Below are 21,735 nucleotides of genomic sequence, written 5' to 3'. Positions count from 1 at the left end.
ATTTGACACTAGACTATACTACCTATTGCTCCATTTTCTATTTTACTATAATATACTACCTTTAATTTTTGATGTCACTTTGTCAGCTTTTTAATCTTGCTTTCTGATATGTTCCATGCTATCAACCTGAATGGAATATTCAAGTTGCCTTTAAATTCTTTCTGTAAAACCTTAACTTTTCAAAATTCTGCATCTTACGACAGTTTATGATTTTTTTTTTTTTGAGTTTTGGTTTTTCCTTCCAGGTAGAAAAATGTATTTTGGATCCTATGTGCGATTTCTGGTATGAGCTGATGTCCTTTGACAGTGTTATGGATTGAATTGTATCCTCCTTCCTCCCTCCCCTCACAGCCAAGAAAAAACATATCTTGGAAGCCCTAACCCCCAGTACCGTAGAATGTGACCTTATTTGGAAATAAGGTTGTTGTAGATGCAATGAGTTAATATGAGGAAGATGTAATCATCCTTGAGTAGTGCAGACCCCTGATCCAATATGAGTGATGTCCTTATGTGAAGACAGCCATGCGAAGACTGAGAAACACAGGGAGAATGCCATGTGATGACAAAAGCAGAGACTGGAGTGATGGAGCTGCTGCAAGTCAAGGAACACGAGAGATTGCTGGCAAACCAGCAGAAGCTAGGAAGAAGGAGGGAAGGATTCACCTGCAGGTTCTAGAAAGAACATGGTCCTACCAACACCTAAATTTCAGACTTCTAACCTCCAGAACTGTGAGACAATAAATTTCTGTTGTTTTAAGCCACCCAGTTTGTGGTACTTTGCTCTGGCAGTCCTAGGAAACTCTTTTAATAAGTAAAGATCAAATTTTGTGAGACTGACTCCCTAATGCCTATGCAGTAGGGATATGAGAACACAACAGCGAAACTCTTACATCATGCAAGTTTTTAATATTTTCCATTGGTTACAAATTCACTTTCACTGAAATAGTCTAACAAGTGCCTTGTTGAGTTGAGTTTTCCTGCCTTTTTCTGCCTCTCCTCCTGCCTTTCCCTCTCTGAGAGAGGACTCTTATCCAGAAGTGAAGAGAATGGCGAAAGCCATGACTCAGATTATCCATTCTCAGCAGTTCGTGATATGTGGGGAATTTCCATAACTCTCTAGGGTGGACAGGTGCAGTCTTGGAAGCCCACCTAGAGGCCTGGATGTCATCTTGAAGAAGTACTAGGGAAAGAAGGGGCCCTATACTTTTGTTCCTGATAAGAAGCTACGGCCCTGACAGGGACCGAAGGCTACCCTCCACCTCAAAATGTGAGTGCACTTCCAAAGCTGGGTTTCAGAACAGTATCAACTGGACCCAAGCTACCAACAGATTTTTCCCTTCTGGTTCAATCAAGATTTTAGCTCAGGGGCTTCCCTGGTGGCACAGTGGTTGAGAATCTGCCTGCCAATGCAGTGGACACGGGTTCGAGACCTGGTCTGGGAAGATCCCATATGCCGCGGAGCAACTGGGCCCGTGAGCCACCATTACTGAGCCTGCGTGTCTGGAGCCTGTGCTCCGCAACAAGAGAGGCCGTGATAGTGAGAGGCCCGCGCACCGCGATGAAGAGTGGCCTCCGCTTGCCACAACTAGAGAAAGCCCTCGCACAGAAACGAAGACCCAATACAGCCATAAATAAATTAATTAAAAAAAAAAGATTTTAGCTCAGAGTTAACATAATTCACTTTAATGGCTCCATCTGTAGGAAAATTTCTCCTCCCCTCACCTTTCCTCCACCTAGCTAAGGTAAAGAAAACGAATCTTATCTGCTTGATAAGAAAGAGCTAACTTTTTGATCTGCTATTTTATACATGGTCAGCCTAATAAGTCAAGTAAAGCAATAGGTGTTTAAGGTCCTTGGCAGCAATGTAAGGCATCATTTGAGTGACCCTCTTTATAATAGAGAAGGGTGGTAATTGCAGAGATTTATGGATCCAATGATTTACAGCTGACTTGGCAAAATCAAATCACATGAATAATATTTACTGGTGAATTATTTATTTCATTTACTGAAGAATACTTAATGTTTCCACAAGTGTTAACACGTGAAAAAGCCCACATCTGACATTTGTATAGTGTGAGGTAGGGGATCGAGGTTAATTTTTTTCCATATAGATATCCAGTTACTCCACCACCATTTATTGACAGGGCTTTTTTCTCCATTGGATTGTTTTTGTGCCTTTGTTCAAAATCATTTGACTATATATATCTTACACCTTTCAGTCACGTGACACTTTATAGTTTTCAAAGCTCTTTCATGTTCATTTCGTTCATACAACAGCTTTGTGAGGTAGGCAGGGCAGGTATTATTAACCACATTTCACATATATGCAAACAGACTCAGAGAGGTTAAGTGGCTTGTTTAAACTCACACAGCCATAAGTAGCAGACTGGATAAGAAATGGCCTCTGAGTTACAAATGAATTTATTTACAACACAGAAATAGATTCACAGACATAGAAAAAAACTTATGGTTACTAAAGGGGAAAGGGGGTGAGGGATAAATTAGGAGTTTGGGATTAACAGATACACACTACTGTACATAAAAAAGATAAACAACAAAGACCTACTGTATGGCACAGGGAACTATATCCAATACCTTTTAATAACCTATAATGGAAAGGAATATGAAAAAGAATCTATCTATCTGTATAACTGAATCACTTTGCTATACACCTGAAACAAACACAACATTGTAAATCAACTATACTCCAATTTTAAAAAAAGAAATGGCCTCTGAGGAATCATCCAGTCCTCACTGCTGTATATCGTGCTCCCCATCTTGTGGTCATAGGGTATGGCTTTTATTTCAACCTCCAGTTGCTTGCTGAACATCTGAAATTCTTTGCAACATCTTGAATTCAACATGTCCAAATGGAACTCACCTCCAGTTGTGTCCCCTTTTCCCTACCAAATCTGTGTTTCTTCAGTCACCGAGGCTCAAAACATTGGCTTAAGTCTTTACTTTCTTTTTTCTTTTCCTCACCTTCTGCAACCAATCAGCTATTAATATTGGACTGCTGGTCTGTTTTCTTCTCTACTGTTCCTCACAGCTGACCTTTCCACTGGGACTTGTCCCACTGCCACACCCCACACTTTGGGTCTGGATCATAGCAGAAAAGTCTCCTTTTCTCTAGAGTAGTGACTCTCCTGTCTATCTGTACATTGGGACCTGCTGGGGAGCTTTCTTTCTTTCTCTCTCTTTATTCCTCTCCTTTCCTTCCTTTTTATCCCCTCTCCATCCCTCCATGCTCCCTTCCTTCCTTTCTTTCTCCCTCCCTTCCACCCTCTTTCTCTCTCTTTCTTTCCTTCCTTCTCTCCTTTTTTCTTTCTTTCCCCTTCCTTCCTTCTTTCTTTCCTTCCTCCTTTCTTTCTTTCTTTTTCTTTCTCTCCTCCCTCCTTCCCTCCCTTCCTCCCTCCCTCTCTCCCTCCCTTCCTTCCTTTCTCCCTTCCTTCTTTCACATGCATAAAATTCACCCTTTCAAGGTGTACAAGTCAGCCTCAGCTCAAAAACTTTCAGGGATTGTTTGCTCAGAGCAAAATCCATCCTGGCATTTAAGTTCTCCTGGGACCAGCTCCTGATTTCATACCTGTCCGGCTAGTCACTGTCTTTCCCTCTCTATGGCCTCTCTGCCTCCGCCAAACTGTCTTAATTCTTGTCTTTTAAAACCCAACAAGCCACATTCCACCCTGAGCGCCTATCAGAAATTCTGTGACCGGCTGAAGTGGGGAAGCCCCTAGGATTAGGGTGCTCTTTATGGAAAGACACAAAATATTGGGATATTTAATTACCTCACAGCAACCTGGAATGATTACAGTTCTCAAAAATAAGACTATATTTTAAGTATGACATATTAAGAAAATCACAGCCAGGAACAAACATGTCTCTGCAAAAAGACAATTGTTTTGCCTCGATATATGATTTATGCATTATTTATTTTGTTGGCTTCTAGCAGATAAGCGATAGCAAGCACCAAAGAGAGAACAACTTATAACAAATATGTTAGCAAGTTGTTCTTGCACGTGTGTGTGCGTGTGTGCATGTGTGTGTGTGTGTGTGTGTGTGTGTGTGTGAGAGAGAGAGAGAGAGAGAGAGAGAGGGAGAGAGAGGGAGAGAGAGAAGGAGAGGGAAGGAGAGAGAGAGAAAAGTGGGAAAAGACCATGCATGCTGTAGGTGGTTAGAGGTGACCCTGGACGCCCACCCAGCTTCCCCCTCACTCCTCAGGGGTATGGTGGGCATGTTCTGTCTCCCTAGTTGTAAGTCCTTCAGAGGCAGGGCTGTGCCCTTCAGTCTCTGCGTCCTCTGTGTCTGACACAGTGGGTGCCCGACCATTATCTCCTCTACATACCCAAGGACGTGGCCCAGGCTTTGGGCTCACACAGACCTTGCCTCCTGTATTGTGGAATCCTGGACAAGTTAGCTTCTCTGCCTCATTTTCCTCATCTGAAAAATGGGGAAAACCATGCCTGTGTCAGCTTAAACGGGATAACATTGTTGGAAGACAAATCTCCATAGGTCTCTTGCATATCTGCCAGGTTGGTAAGCAGAGGCACTGCTCACAAAAACAGAGCTTTTGTTCCAGACCATGTTTTCAAGGATGTTTGTCTGCCAAACAGCCGTGAAAGCTGGAGATAGTGTCTCTCCCTGGAGCAGAGGGCAGACTTTTTGCTATCATGTATAATATAGACAACATCTCCTTCTGGGGCAAGAGTCAGGCAGACTTACTGCCCATTATAAAAGATTTGGGTTCCTTAAGCTGGGGTTCCTCTCCTGGAATACAACCCACTATGTGTGCAGGTTTCACCTGGCCTTCACTGCATTACCTTTGGGGAACTGGAGCTTGGGAAACCGGGCAAATGATGATACTTTGGATACTGCCTCTACTGTGAGTAATAAACTATGCTTTGTCCCTAATCCTTTGTCTTCTGCAGTGTCCATGAAACTGTGGCAGCCCAGCTTCTTAGCTTGCAAGAAGGGTAAAACCTCAGACCCTTTGTAGTTCTTGAGAAATTTATGTAGATCACTTAATGCAGCTCTTGACATGTACACAGCAGGCTTTCACTGAGTTGTAACTAAATGTACAATAATGGCTGATGACGAACTGTCCGAAAAATGCCATCAACTGGTAATATTTTTACTGCACTCTTCCAAAAAGTAAAATATGGAAAAGCCTCGGAATGGCTAGTAGAGGGAAAATACACAGGGACAGCCATGTCAAGGAGCTCTGGCCCACTGGGAGGAGGGAGCAAGTTTACTAAAGGCCAAAAATTCAGCTTCTCAGGCCCCAGGTAACAGTTTCTCCCCCTGCTCTGTTTTCTTTTTTTTTTTATAGATTTATTTTACTTATTTATTTGTTTGTTTGTTTTTTGGCTGCATTGGGTCTTCATTGCTGCGTGCAGGCTTTCTCTAGTTGTGGTGAGCAGGGTCTACTCTTTGTTGTGGTGTGCAGGCTTCTCATTGCGGTGGTTTCTCTTGTTGTGGAGCACAGGCTCTAGGCACGTGGGCTTCAGTAGTTGTGGCACGCAGGCTCAGTAGTTGTGGCTCGCGGGCTCTAGAGCGCAGGCTCAGTAGTTGTGGCACACAGGCTTAGTTGCTTCGCGGCATGTGGGATCTTCCCGGACCAGGGCTCGAACCCGTGTCCCCTGCACTGGCAGGTGGATTCTTAACCACTGAGCCACCAGGGAAGCCCTGCTCTGTTGTTTTCTGACTTCCAGGACTTGGAAAGAAAATAAGGCAGTGTGTGGGAGACCAGGGCCTTAGAGTAAGAGGGATTTCTAGAAGCTGAACCTTTTAGGAAGGATACTTGGGAAGGAGGGGCTGAGCCCCAGGCTCCAACATCAACTATGTCTAGACTGAGGCTACACTGGACCAGCCAGGGTGGCTCCTCCCCTGGAGGGAACCCACTACCAGATTCCATCAGGAGAGGCGCTCAGGGCTCATTCCTGTCTCACTAAGTCCTACCCACGGACCACAGAGCTTTCCTCCTGAGGAGGGCTGCCTTCATTTTCCTTTTTAGAAACTTTGCGTCTTGCAGGCTTGCTAAATATTTAACATATTTGTTTAGCATATCTTTCCCCCACTAGAATGCAAAGTCCATAAGGGCATGTTTTTTTTTTTTTATATATAAGTTGAAAATTTTTATTTATTTTTTCCAGTTTTATTGAGATATAATTGACATATAACTTTGTATTAGTTTAAGGTATACAATATAACGATTTGATATTTGTATATGTTGTGAAATGATCACCACAATAAGTTAACATCTGTCACTGCACAGTTATGTGTTTTTCTTATGATGAGAACTTTTAAGATTTACTCTCTTAGCTTTCAAATATACAATATAGTATTGTTAACTATAGTCACCATACGGTACATTATGTTCCCAGATCTTATTTATCTTATAACTAGAAGTTTGAACCTTTTGCCCACCTTCACCCATTTCCCCTGCCCTCAATCCCCAGGCCTCTGGCAACCACCAAATCTGATCTCTGTTTCTATGAGTTTGATTTTTTTAGATTCCACGTGTGAGATCATGCAGTACTGCATTCATCTTTCTTTGTCTGACTTATTTCATTTAGCATAATGTCTTCAAGGTCCATCCACATTGTCACGCAGGATTTCCTTCTTTTTAATGGCTTAATAATATTCCATTGTGTATATATACCGCATTTTCTTTATCCGTTCACACACACTTAGGTTGTTTCCATGTCTTGGCTACTGTAAATAATGCTGCAATGAATATGGGGGTGCAGATATTTCTTCAATTTTGTTTTCTTCTGTTGTACACCCAGAAGTGGAATTTGGGGATCATATGGCAGCTTTTAAATTTTTTGAGGAACATCATACTATTGTACATAATGGCTGTACCAATTTACATTCCTACCAACAGTGGACCAGGGTTGTCTTTTCTCCACATTCTTGCTAATAATTACTTCTTGTCTTTTTGATGACAGCTATTCTAACAGGTGTTAGGTGATAGTCTTGTGGTTTTGATTTGCATGTCCCTAATTGTTAGTGACGGTGAGCACCTGTTCATGTACCTGTTTGCCATTTGCATATTTTCTTTGGAAAAATATCTGTTCACTTCCTCTGCCCATTTTCAAATAATTTGTTTTCTTTTTGCTATTGAGTTGTTCGCATTTTTATATATTTTGGATATTAACCTCTTATCAGATATATGATTTGCAAATATCTTCTCCCATTCCATAGGTTGCCGTTCATTTTGCTGATGGTTTTCTTTGCTGTGCGGAAGCTTTTTAGTTTGATGTAGCCCCACTTATCTATTTTGGGTTTTCTGGCTATTTTGTTTACTGCTATATATATAAACTGTAAACAATGGCACAGGAAGTGCTGGGTAAGGAGTCTCTACTTGTGTTCTAGCCCCACTTCTGCCCTCTCCCTCTGCAATAGCCCCCATTTCTTAACTTCCTCATGCTTTGTCAGCTGCCTCTCCTAACCTATTTCCTAGTTTTTTAACCTCTTCTTCTGCAAAGAGACTTTAGGCAACCCACAGAGGTCTTGGAAAACACTTCCCCAGATTCTCAAAAATTCTCCAATTAACTCTTTTTTTCCTGCCAAGATGACAGTGTTTTTTTTTGTTTTTTGCGGTACGCGGGCCTCTCACTGTTGTGGCCTCTCCCATCGCGGAGCACAGGCTCCGGACGCGCAGGCTCAGTGGCTATGGCTCACGGGCCCAGCCGCTCCACGGCATGTGGGATCTTCGCAGACCGGGGCACGAACCCGTGTCCGCTGCATCGGCAGGCGTACTCCCAACCACTGCGCCACCAGGGAAGCCTCAAGATAACAGTTTTAAAGAGCAGATATCCCAGTGAAAGAAGATGTGATGCCTGAACTTCCCACCTGGACCTAGATGACTTGACCCCTTTATCCTGAAACTTTGAGTGGGTGGCGTTGAAGGGAGAAGGCAGCAGGAATGATGTGGGTGCAGAAGTCATTTCTCAGCTCAAACCTGTCCATTGGCTGCCCTGCCATTCAGATTTAGAGTCAAAGTCCTTACCATGACCCATAAGGGCCTCTGCACTGATACCCCTGTCACCTCTCTGCCCTCCTCTGCTGATTTTCCCTTTGTTCATTCTGTTCTCGCCACACTGACTCCTAGCTGCTCCTTCAGTGTGCCGGGCCTGCTTCTCATGCAGGGCCTTTGCACAGGCTGTTTCTTCTGTTGGGAATGCTCTTCTCCCAAAAGCTACATGGTTTGACACTTCATGTCTTTCAGCTCTTTGCTCAAATGTCATCCCCTCAGGGAGGACTTTTGTGTTTTTGTTTTGTTTTATTTATTTATTTACTTTTTTGGCTGTGCCATGTGGCATGTGGGATCTTAGCTCCCTGACCAGGGATCGAACCCGCGCCCTGTGCAGTGGAAGCGCTGAGTCTTAAACACTGGACCGCCAGGGAAGTCCCAGGGAAGACTTTTCTGACCACCCTGTTTAAAATTCCAACCTCCTCCCTCTCCCCTGTGCCACTCCCTATCCCCCTTCCCTGGTTTATTTTCTTCACAGCATTTTTCACCATGCTAAATACTTTATGCATTTGCTTATCATATCTTTTTCCCACTAGAATGCAAAGTCCATGAGGACATGGGTTTTCTGTCTATTTTATTTACTGCTATATCCTCAGAATTTAGAACAGCACCTGGAACCTAGTAGGTGCTCAATAAATATCTGTGGAACAAATGAATTAGTAAAAGAGTGAATAGCCTTCCCATCAATTTCCTCAACCACAGGGTCTGTGTGAATGATCACACGTATGTGCGTAAGTGTGGTGGAGACCCCCAAGAAAATGATCACATTTAATCCCAAATTAATGGAGTGTGGGAAAGCAGAGCTCCAGAAATCCACAAATTACCCTAGGCAGTTCAGATTAATGGAAGGAATGATAGGGCAGCAGGCTAGAGACCCGGTTTAAAGTCAATCTTTACCACTAATTGTTTGGGCAAGTTATTTAACCTCCCTGGGCTTCAGTTGTATCATCTGTAAAATGTGAAGGTTAGAATAAAGAATCACTGAGAAAAAGTATGTAGCATGTTATGGCTAAAAAATTTTTTTCACTTGTATTATCTCTGAATCCTGTGAGGCAGCCAAAGCAGGTAGATAGATATGAGAGAACATGAAACATTTTTGTAGTCTTTGTTAATTGAAATCCCTCTCTGGACCCCAAGGAGGGGGGATCCCATAAATGGAGGACCCTTTGTTTGCTGAATAGATGATGGGGGACAAGTTTGGACTTATGAGAGGAGTAAACTGCTTTAGTAAGAATCAGCTGAAAACAATTTTCTCTTTCTTTTTTGTCTATATGGGATGATGTATATTCACTAAGTGTACTGTGATAATCATTTCATGATGTATGTAAGTCAAATCATTATGCTGTCACCTTAAACTTATACAGTGCTGCATGTCTATCATGTCTCAATAAAACTGGAAGAAAAAAAAAGAATCAGCTGAGATAGTAAGGACAGAAGCAGAAGCCTGGAGAAGCAGAAGAAAAGAGGTGGCAGAGCCCTGCTGCGGGAGATCAGGAAGGGGCGATCTTGTGGCGAGATGAACTAATGGGGCATGGAAGCGAGAAATAGCAAGATGGACTGAATTTGCTCTGCTGGGCGTGACGCAGTCCCTTCCTACATCTACCTCAGAAAATCCAAGTCACTTCTGAATGCTTTGGCCCAACTGAATTATCTCAGGAGAACAGAAATTGGTGTGGACCCCATGTGGAGGCTGCCAGAAAGGAGGTGACAACCAACATCTTGGCCACATGACAGCAAAAGGAGAGCTCAGGCTCATCGGAGCAGGGCTCTGGTCCAGGAAAGATGACTACCATGGGCAGCCCCTCCTGTTACAAGTCGTTCTTGTAACGACTTCTTAGGGTATGATATTGCCCGTTTCCCCCTGAATATCATATAAAGTGTCTGCTATAGATTGAATGTTTGTGTCCTCTCCAAATTCGTATGTTGAAACCTAACCCCCAAGGTGATGGTATTAAGAGGTGGGGCCTTTGGGAGGTGATTAGATCATGAGGGTGAAGCCCTCATGAATGGGATTAGTGCCCTTATAAAGAGACCCCAGGGAGCTTCCTGGACCCTTTCACCAAGTGAGGACACAGCGAGAAGATGGCTGCCTATAAATCAGGAAGCGGGTTCTTATCAGACACTGAATCTGCTGGTGCCTTGATCTTGGACTTTCCAGCCTCCAGAACTGTGAGGAATCAATTTCTCTTGTTTATAAGCCACACAGTCTATGTTATTCTGTGATAGCAGCCGAACAGACTAAGACAGGGTCTTATTTATTATTTTAGTCTCTCATCAGTTTATTATAATGAGACATTCTTTTGCCTTGAGCTTAGTAATTGCTTTAAGCAGTAGAGCCTTCCTTGGCCTGATAAAATAGTCATCATGTTAAGAGTCATTAGGGTTGGACCTGAAGAAATCTAGAGCCTTTGCTTAACACTTTGACTTTGCAATTAGGTTTTTGATTTTGCACACTTAGGTAAATGGAAAAGCACTTTGAACTCACTTTTGGATAATTAGCACAAAGAGAAAATGGCTTTGCAAGTCACAATGTGGCATGGTTCAAACTGAGCAAATGAGAACAAAAATCAACACTTTGATATTCATACAAACCTTCTGCCACAAAGAATTTTCATTTATTTTAAAGTGATAAATCTGGGTAATTATGTGATATGATTATTCATAAAACTGTTAATCAAACTCACATCTATTTTGTAGCATCTCATACATAACTCTGCAATTGGAATATTTTAGGAAAATATATTATCTGAATTTTAAAATATCACTCCATTATAACTATTTATCAGCAAAAATGAAAAAAATGTATCTTGGCTAGTTTGGTTTAGTCAGTTATTGCAATGGAAAGTGTTAGATGTATTCAATAAATACAATTATAAATAATACAGCGTATATCTGCTTCCAATGTATACTCCCTGATAAACATCCAATATAAATAAAGAAATATAAATTGGGTCTGGAATGGACATTAAACATGCTTTAAAAGTGAATGTTTATCATGGACAGGTAAAAGACAAAAAAGTCCTTTCTCCATTTTCGTTATTTTGTTAAATCCAAACATAAGTACTTCTTGAGTATATTTACTATCCAGTATCTTATTCAGACTTTTCCCAGATGAGATAGGAAGGTATAAATAAAATAAAGATGGAGACTTCGGAGGTAATTTAAAAATCTGATGTGTTCTAAACAGCAGGACATGATTATCTTGTGCTAGTATGTTTGGAAGATCCACAGATTGACTTTTAGACACTAAGCTTTGCTTACGCTCAACTTCATTAAATGAAATTAATTCTCATGTGATTTGCGGGCGCCTTTCAAAAGAATCTTCTTTTTTCAGTAGCATAGAAGCATTCATTTGCCTCACTTGGATTATCCATATTCTTTTTCAGCTCAGCAGTTTCCAGCTCAGTTTAGAAAGTCATTTCATCCTCGGGTGGAAGTGCATTTCCAGATATATTGGGCACTTTTGATCCCTCTTGGCTCAGAGGCCTTCCTTGAAGATCACAGTCAGTGAAAACATTTTTTCTGTGAATGACAACAATTGAGAGAATCATGGGTAACTCTTAGAACCGGTGAAATAAGCAGTTCATTTTCAACTGGTGTGATTCTCTCGCAGATTAGCAGATGGGTTGCCAGTCAAGATTAAAGGAGAATACTGAGGATGGAAAGAAATGAAAACTTAATTAACTTCATTCTCGTGTCAATGGACATTTAGGTTGTCTGCACTTTTTCAATATTACAAATAATGGTGGAATACTTGTAGATGCTTCCTTGAGCCTATGTAGAAGATTTTCTCTAGAGTATATTCCCGTAAGTAGAATTGCTGGGTCAAAGGGTATATACATCTTTAATTTTACTAGATATTATTACATTGCTCTCCGCAATGCTAGTGCCAATTTACACTCTCATCAGCAGGACATGAGAGCTTCTGTTACCCTACATCCTCACCAGAACTCAGTATTATCTGGATTTTTACCTTTTGTTGGTCCACTGGAGGTAAAATTGCATTTCATTACTGTTTGTATGTCTCTGATGAATAGCCATATTGGACATCTTTTCACATATTTACTGGTTTTTAAGCTTCCTCTTCTGTGAGTTACGAATCCATATTCTGTTGGCTTGTTTCTTGTTTTTCCCTGTAGGAGCTTCTTTTAAAAATACGCTTTGTAATTTTATGTCTTGAAAATAGCATCTAGTCCATGGATTTTTTTTTAATATTTATTTATTCATTTGAGTGCTCTGGGTCTTAGTTGCGGCACACGGGATCTTTAGTTGCGGCATGTGAACTCTTAGTTGTGGCATGCATGTGGGATCTAGTTCCCCGACCAAGAATCAAACCAGGGCCCCCTGCATTGGGAGTGCAGAGTCTTATCCACTGGACCACCAGGGAAGTCCCCCATGGATTTTCTTTTCACTTTATCTTTTGGTACATTTTATAGTTCAGAAGTATGTCATTTTAATATAGTTGAATTTATTAATCTTGCCTTTTGTATGTTAAGAAATCCTTCCCTGTACTGTGACCACAAATGTATTTTTCTAAATTTTGTTCAAAAATTTGTAAAGTCTTATTTTTCACAACTGGAATTTATTTTTTGAATTGTGTGTTTTAGTTCCCTACTGCCCTGTAACAAATTACTACAAACATAGCAGCTTACAACAGCACAGATTTATCAGCTCACAGTTCTGTAGGACAAAAGTCTGGTAGAAAATAGCTGACTTCTCTACTAAGAATCTTACAAGGTTGAAATCTAGTTGTTGACTGTCTGTGTGCTCAACTGGAACTTGGAGTCTTCTTGAAAGCTAACATGGTTGTGGCAGAATTTTGTCCCTTGCAGCTGTAGGACTGAGGTCTCCATTTCCTTTCTGGCTGTTAGCCAGAGGCTGCTCTCAGCTCCTCTCAAAGCCATCTTCAAAGAATCTCCCTTGTGTGGAATCTCTCTCATGCTTCAAATCTTTCTGACTGAGAATTTCTTCTTCAGGACGAGTCCTACCGGTTTTAAGGTCTCACCTGATTAAGTCAGGCCCACCCAGGATAATTTCTCTTATCTTTTTTTTTTTTTTTTGACCGCACAGCACAGCTTGCGGGATCTGAGTTCCCCAACCAGGGATCAAACTCTGGGCCCCGGCAGTGAGAGCGCTGAGTCCTAACCACTGCACCGCCAGGGAATTCCCAATCTATCTTAAGGTCAACTGATTTGGGATCTTAGTTACATCTGCAAAACCCCTAAACAGCACTACCTCAATTTGTGTTTGAATAAATAACTAGGAAAAGGTGTGTGTGTACCATGGGCCTGTAATCTTGGAGGCCATCTTAGAATTCTGCCTACCACATCATATAAAGTAATGATTCATATTTTTTCCATGTGGATCACTACTTTATATTCATTTTGGAAATTTAAAACATATACAAAAGAAGAGAAAATAATTTCATGAACCCTGATGTTCCCAGTAACCAGTTTCTGCGATTCCACATGGCTAATCTTGTTCCACTTAGCTCTCGACTTCCTTCTCCCCACTCCCCCAGATTATTTTTCAGCAAATCCATGACATACTAGTTCATCTGTAAATCTTTCCATATGTATCTTTAAAGACAAGGACTTCTTTTCTTTCTAACTGGAACTAGCAAAACTTGAGGTTAAGGGCACCATCCTCCAGACTGCCAAGTCTGCCCAAGACTTCTGACACCAACTGCAAGTTCAGTGGTTTCCCAAAACCCCACAGGTTTGATAATTTGCTAGAGGGACACACAGAACTCACAGAAACCTATTATATTCACATTCACTTTTATTACAGGCAAAGGGTGCAAATTAGAAGATACACATAGGGCAGAATCTTGGATTGGGAGGGTTCCAAATATAAAGCTTCCATGTCCCCATGGATGCATTACTTTCCCGGCATTGCTATGTGGCAATATGTGCATGGAGTATTGCCACCCCAGGAAGCTCACCCAAACTTTGATGTCCAGACTTTTATTGGGGTTTCATTATGTAGGCATGATTGATTGGATCATCACCCATGTGGCTGAACTCGATCTCCGGCCCCCTTCTGCTCCCAGAGGTCAGGCTGATACCCTGAGGCTCACAGCCCCAACCGTGTAATCACGGGGTTGGTCTTTCTGGTGTGGCCAGCCCTTACCCTGAGTCATCTCTTTGACGTACACTATCAGCCTGGGTCTAAAGGACCCACCATGAGTAACGAAGACATTCCACTCCTGTCCCTTAGGAAACGTTAAGGGTTTAGAGGTTACCTCCCAGGAACTGGCAATAAAAGCCAGCCAAATCCATCCTTCCTTCCTTCCTTCCTTCCTTCCTTCCTTCCTTCCTTCCTTCCTTCCTTCCTTCCTTCCTTCCTTCCTTCCTTCCTTCTTTCCTCCCTCCCTCCCTCCCTCCCTCCTTCCCAACCACAATACCATTATCACACCTAAAAAATTAAAACAATTCCTCTTTTCATCAAATCTCCAATAAATGTTCTAATTTTTCCCATTGTCTCATTAAAACAAAACAAAACAGTTGATTTCTACAAATCAGTATCCTAACAAGCTTCACACGTTGCACTCAGTTGATATGTATCTTAAGTTTCTTTCAGCTTAGAGGTTTCCTTTCCCTCTTTTTTCCCCCCTTTAATTTATTTGTGGAAGAAAATGAGTCATTTGTTCTATAGAGGCTGCCACATTGTGGATTTTGCATAAATTACATAACCATAAAATTCACCCAGATTCTGTTTACACTTGACGTATTTGAATTCATTTAGCTAGAGCAGACAGTTCAAGTACACCTTGTGATATGCATTTCACAGGTACAAGTAAGCACTCTAAAGACCTTTGTGAAACAGTCACTAGTTTAGTGAACAGCTTGGTGGCTCAGGAACTCTGGAATATCTATCTGTCCTTGATCCATCCTCCAAGCTTAATGCATGTTGCCCTTATGTTTATATATACTCCAGTGCTTGGAAAACTCCAAGACTTCAAGGCCTATTTCTATATGACAGGTGACTTCATAGAGGCCTGTTACTATAGCCCTGCCTAAGAGGATTTCTAAGAATAAAACAAACTGACATGTCTGTTTGTGACTTGGAACCCCTCATGACCTCTGCCCATAAAGAGATGAAGATTTGACCAACAAGGGCTTTGTAGATCTGGGGTCCACCTGTATAAACTCTGGGGGAAAAAAACCCCTGGAACTCTGGTTAGATTGGGAATATAGTTTTCTGGGCTCAGATGAACTTTAAGTCAGGATGCCACAAATTTACAGAATTCAACTGTAAAAATCTCAACTAAATAAAACTGGTTCTGTCTCAGAAACAGACATGTCTTTTTTAAAAGGTCTTTGAAAAGTACTCAGAGGGCTGAAATGGAGGATGTGAGTTATCTAATTCTGCTCCACTATAAAGGCACTGGAGTCATGTCTTCCTATAATGTGACATGCCACGAACAGTCCTATTCTATCCAATGCATTTAGTGGTAATGGTAAAAGCTGAACCCAGCAGAAGTGCCTTTAAAAGGCTTATCACAATTGTCTCGAGATTGATGGATCTACAGGTCTTTAAAAGAGCTTCATTGTCATGTTCAGAGGAGAAATTGGCCCCATACAATGAGTATGTATCAAGTGCTCTGAATATATTTTCAGAGACAAAGCTACTTCTCTCAGTTGTGGCTTTAGTCCAGGTTTCTGTCCTGTTGAACACACCATCCAAGGATGAGATGGACACCATGACCATCCCATGGATCCTCTTGTGGCCAGAAGGAGCCCTTGGCCTATGGGACTCCATGAGGTATTCTGACCAAATGCCAAGGTGTTTGGCAGATTTAAAATGCAGCTGCACCAACTGATCTGCCACAGTGCTGGAATTCAGAACCACTTATGCTCCCATATACCAAATTCAGAACTTTCTCCATCCCAAGATCGGTCTCGCCATTAACTGTCCAACAACAAACACAACTGTGAAGCCCAGAGACCAGGCAAATTCCTTTTGAGGAACACGGGCTGCTAACCATGGTGGGTTTCAGGGACAAGGTCAGTACCTTTGTGCCTCCTTGGCTCCCATCACTAGAATCTCCATTTGTACCCCCAAGGTCAGCTTCTGAGGAACAGAGGTTTGTTCACTGTGGGCTTGGGACCTGTCCATTGACAGACTGTCCCATGCAGGGAGGCTGTACACATGGGAGAAAGTTTTGGGGAGGAAGGAGAGTTCTGGATTGTTGTTCTTCCGTAGGAGAGCCTCTAGAAGGAACCTCATGTTGGGAGGTAGAGCCAGAAGGGGAGACTAGTAAGACAGTCCTGAAGAGTTGGCGGAATGTCGTTTTGCCATGTGGCCCAGGGAAGTGTAGGATGAAGCTTCCTGGAGAGGCTGCCATGGAGGAATGGATGCTGAAGGAGGAAGATTTGGGGAGGTTGTTGTCAAGTGGAACTAGGTGAGGTGTGGGAGTGAAGCTTTGTGCTGTTCGGTGACTGCATACAAGATTGGCTTGGGTCCGGGTTCTGTGGTACTGCCATTGAGACCTCTGTTCTTCTGGAAAGCTCTGCTGAGGGGGGCCTGGCAAAGAGCTCTTTGTAGCCAGAACTCTTGGGGTTTTTCTCCTCAGACTGCTCCAGTGCCACTGTCCATTCAGCCAGAAAATTGAGGGGGTGATTACAGAGCTCTAGACAGTGATGGTCCAGAGAATTGGGCTTTGGAAATTTCCCTTTTTACTTTTGTACATGAAGACCCGTGACTTTTGTACAAAGCAATGGGGTTGCCCATTCGGGGTAATCAGATGAGAACCTTCTTAGGAGGCTTAGTCTATGTTTCCTTCACCTTGACTTTGAAGGAGCCATGACTTTCTTCTCGGTCAGGAGGGATGTCAGGGACCCATGGTGTGGTCTGCTCTCCTTACACAGAGACCTGGTGTGCACCCAGCTTTAGGGCCAGAGAGTTTGCGCTTCAGCATCTAGAAGAGCTTCCATGCAGTCCTCCCTAGACTGGCTCTCATCCCTTTCCAGACCATAGCCCTCTGGTTCCATCTTTACCACCTGAAAGAGCACCTTCTTGATTCCAGCATTCCATTGACATGTCTTCTGGGCTCTGCTCCCCTTTCCTTCTTCATTACCAGAACAAATCTGTTCACTCTGCTCCTTGTCTTTTTCCTCTTCCAGCATCTCTGCAGTCTTTGCTTGTGGTGTACCGGGAATTCATCCTGGTACTGGGCCATCTGCTCTGGCATTGCCCTGCCAATAGCTTCTTTAAGTTTCTGTAGAGGTGCCTTCAGTTGCACCCCCTGCCCCCAACACACAGAGATGAAGTTTTGGGGCAAGTGTGGCCAGGATGTCCTTGCTGCAGAGCAGGGATGAAGTCACATGGCCACGCTCCTCAGAACTGACCTGGCTGTTCAGCTTCCAGGTTTCTACCTCCGTGCCCAGGAAGATCTCATGGATACCCTGGGTGAAGAGCTTCCTTTTGCACTGTCCATCAGCAGTCCTGGCAGGCTGGAGCAACTCCTCAAGACACTTCTCCACAGCCACTGGCAGGCCTTTGCGGAGAAAAGAAAACTGTGAATTCCCTGTCCAATGCCACCCTGTGGGAATCTCTTTCATCACCCATATCACAGAAGGGGCTTCCTTCTGGAGACTCACTGGGCAGCTGCTTCAAGTCCAAATCAGTCAGAGAGACAGTAACAGTGACCTCCTAGAGCAAACTGCTCTCAGGAGCCGAGCAGAAGATTGAGAGCGAGGGATGCTACCCTATTCTCACAGGCTTATGATCCTCAGGCCTGTTTTTCCCGGGCCGATTTCTCATTCTGAAATTTCTTTAACATCTCTTTATCACTTCGAGCCTCAAGAACATTTCTTCTTCTTCTTCTTCTCCTTACCAGCGTTGAGAGCTGTGAAGCTCCTTTGGGAAAAGCTGAGCTCTGTTCATTTCTTTTCCCTGTTGAAAGTGTCATCCTTTTTCTTTCTTCCCTTCTCACTACCTTCCTGCAGCTTCTTCTTCTTCTTTGGTGATTTTTTTCCCCCTCTTCTCTTTAGTAGAGTCGTTGTCAGATTCTGATGTTTGTTGTAACTGCAGGGTTCTCGGGTTAATGTAAAATCTTCCGTACTTTGTGGTCAGAGAAGCACCATTTGAAGAAGCTCATCATATATTTCAAGTCCAAATCAGTTGGTGGAAGAATGAGATTCATCGTGCTCACCCCCCACGATAATCAAGTCTCGTATATGGTCTTTTCTATGATTCTTTCCAACCTTGTTTCCAGGTTGAAGACCTGCCACTCCATCCTGTGAACTCTTCACCAGCTCTGGGTAGTACTCTGGGCAGCGCTCACTTTCTGGGTCAACAGAACAGTTGCTGCAGCCGGCTTAGGATCTCAATGCTCTTCTGCTCTCCCAACCTCCTCTTGCCCAGATTTCTTTAAAAATGTGAGATTCAGAGGGCCTGGGAGAGAGGCGAACTGGATCCTGTTGGGTCCTGATATGACTACAAACAGTCTTGGCAGTTTTTACCATTTGGTTTCTTTGTCACAAGTGCAGGGGCTGCAAATGATCTCTCGCAGGCAGGATGGGCCAGATGCACTGATCACAGCTCTAGTTAGCACCTGGGCCCTGAAGCATGCATACCATGGTGGCCCATGCACTCCCACGGTCCATGTCCACAGATCAAAAAGCTCTCGTGAGGGTCAGGAAAGAGAGGCAAAATCCCAACTCAAGGTTTGTACAACATCTCAGCAACAGCGAGGTGGCTCTTTGAAAAGCAGTCATTAAAAAAGAGCACTTACTGAAAACTCAACAATAAGAAAGTAAACAACCCAATTAAAAAATGAGCAAGAGATCTGAACAGACACCTCACCAAAGAAGATATACAGATGGCAAATAAGCACATGGAAAGATGCTCCACATCATATTTCATTAGAGAAATGCAAAGGAAAACGAGTTACCACTACACATCTATTAGAATGGCCAAATCTGGAACACTGACAAGCTCAAATGCTGACAAGGATGTGGAGCAACAGGAACTCTCATTCGTTGCTGGTGGGAATTTAAAATGGTACAGACACTTTGGAAGACAGTTTCTTACAAAACTAAACATACTCTTACCATAAGATCCTGTAATCCTGTTCCTTGGTATTTACCCAAAGGAGCTGAAAACTTAACTCCACACAAAAGCCTGCACATGGATGTTTATAGCAGCTTTGTTCATAATTACCAAATTTTGGAAGCAATCAAGATGTCCTTCAGTAGGTGAATGGATAAACTGTGGTACATCCAGACAATGGAATATTATTCAGTGCTAAAAAGAAGTGAGCTATCAAGGCATGATAAAACATGGAGAAAACTTAAACGAATGTTGCTAAGTGAAAGAAGCCAACCTGAAAAGACTACATACTGTGTGATTTCCACTATATGATCTTCTAGAAAAGGTAAAATTATGGAGACAGTGAAAAGATTGGTGGTTGCTAGGGGTTAGGACGGAGAGAGGGATGAAGAGGTAGAGCACAGAGGATTTTTGGGGGGCAGCAAAAGTGTCCTATATGATACAGTAATGGTGGATACATGTTATTATACATTTGTCAAAACCCATAGGATATACGGCCACCAAGAGTGAACCACTGTAATGTAAACTATGGACTTTAGTTAATAATAATGTATCCATCTTCATTCATCAATTGTAACAAACGTACCACACTAATACATGATGTAAATAATAGGGGAAACTGGGTTGGTGGGGAAGAGGGGACATTTGGGAACTCTCTGTACTTTCTGATCTGTTTTTCTGTAAACCTAAAACTGCTCTAAAATAGTCTACTAATTAAAAAAAAAAAAAGCACTCATACGGTGGGAGAACAGAACAGGCCTTCCACAAGGAGGAATCTACCAGATGAGAGTGGCATCTGGAGCACAGTGGAGAGCAGTCACCGAGCCCAGAACCTGGAGGGGACAAGGGGGTCGGGCTTCCTGAGGTCACACCCAAGCAGAGACCCCAGGAGAGAAGGAACAACCGTGGGCGCACTGCATGGGCCTTGTGGCCTTAAGGGAGAGGGGAGTGGGGTCTGAGGGGGAGCGGCAGTGCTGAGTGGCCAGATGCTTGTGGTCAGAAGCCCAGGTAGGGGGAAAGGGGCCTGCCTTCTTTGAATGAGTGTTATGCCTTCACTGATCTCCTGGAACATCCCAAACATAATTATTTTTAAGTACTTTTTTTCTGTTCTGCAACATTGACTTCACCTGTATTGGATTCATATCAGATTATTTTGTTAGAAGTTTTTCTCTGTAGCGTGAAATTTCTTCATGTGCTCTAGAATTTTTGTTTGCACATTCATTTGGAGTGTCTTTTCCTTTCCTTTCCTTTTCCTTTGTTTTGTTTTCACTTACATCCTGACTTTGTTGAGTGGTTTGGCAATTGCCTCAACTCGGCATCCCTTTAGCAAGCAGGAAATTGAATACAGGTAGCACCCACACCCTCTGTTTCCTAGGTTTGTCATTCCATATACTATTGAAGAACCACTGTCTGTGGAAAATGAAACCACCACTTCCACACAGCACCTGTGGTACCTCTTGGAATGTGATTCTGCACCAGCTCACCTTCTCTCTTACCGGGTCCTCAGCCATGCCTTCTTTCCAGGCTGAGGCTCCAGCCTCTGTGTACACAGACTGCATTCAAATTTTTGTGAGCTTGACCACTGTAGAGGTTTGGTACAGGAGGATGGCCTTCTTTCTATCTCCAGCTGCTTCTTCTGGAGAAACCAATCTAGAATCTTTGCTTCCATTTGCTCGGGAGACAGAGAAAACCTTTCTGATGTGAAAGGGAAGAACAAAGCAGAAATGCAGAGACAAGCAAAAAAGATGAAGAGAGAGGAATTCATGAGTTCCCCATTTTCCTCAAGCCCTGTTCTCTGTCTTTCCTGAAGTCTGACTGTCTAACTCTTCCTTTAATTCCAGGACACACCTCAGTATCCTTCTACCCCTCCCTTATATATATTTTTTGCTTAAGCTAGCTCCAATGGGTTTCTGATACTAGCAATCAACAGGTACAGCAAATACATGTCTTTTGGGCATCCCTTGATCCAGTGTGTTTGTGATTTCTGTGCCAAGCATCACTGCACTTACACTCTGGGACTTCCTGCTCCCAGAACTCCTGCTTTGGAGTAACAATCTTGGCTCTCTCTATGCAGGGGGAGAGTTCGAACATCTCTCAATACAAGCAAACTTTGTCAGGAAGACGGGATTTGGTGAGGAAAACAGAGCCACTCTATGGGTTGCGGGAAACCAAGGGCCTGAGGGCTTACACGACGTGGGGAAGCTGGGGAAGTGAGGGTCTACGGGCACGAAGCACTGGATGGGGGCAGGTGGTTCTCAGAAGTTCCATAGGAAATTAACCACAATTCTCAAGCAAAAATGGCTGAACCAAAAGATCTCTAGGGTCCTTTCCAGTTTTAAGATATGTTGACTCTTTATCAAGGTCCAGAGAGCGTCCCCGGTAGACTCATCAGTAGCAAGGAAAACGTGCAAGGTTGGGGAGCTGGACGACTCTTAGTCAAGTGACAAGAGCCCCTTGCACACCGGCCTGTGATTGGGAAGGCAAAGCCCAATGTTTCTGCAGTTTTTCTCATAATTCTGGCTTTCCTGAACAAACCATCCCTCCCTCCAATCCTTAGCCATCTCCCATTGGTCCTGCCCCCTGATTTTTATGCTGTGACCTGCCAATGAAGATGTGCTCTCCTGCCCCAGCTGACTGCT

The 21,735-nt window shown here is 43.0% G+C and overlaps 1 pseudogene; it reads right to left on the bottom strand.

Moving 5' to 3' along the window:
* Window positions 1–16,783: 16,783 nt before the first annotated feature.
* Window positions 16,784–21,187, bottom strand: LOC113611892 (ubinuclein-1 pseudogene; annotated as a pseudogene).
* Between the last annotated feature and the right edge of the window lie 548 nt (window positions 21,188–21,735).

The sequence above is a fragment of the Aethalodelphis obliquidens genome, unplaced genomic scaffold, assembly GCF_003676395.1.
Source record: "Aethalodelphis obliquidens isolate GAN/ISIS:26980383/991018 unplaced genomic scaffold, ASM367639v1 scaffold71, whole genome shotgun sequence".
Lineage (NCBI taxonomy): Eukaryota > Metazoa > Chordata > Mammalia > Artiodactyla > Delphinidae > Aethalodelphis > Aethalodelphis obliquidens.
The sequence above is the reverse complement of the archived record's forward strand: the minus strand, read 5'-3'. Positions and strand labels throughout refer to the sequence as shown.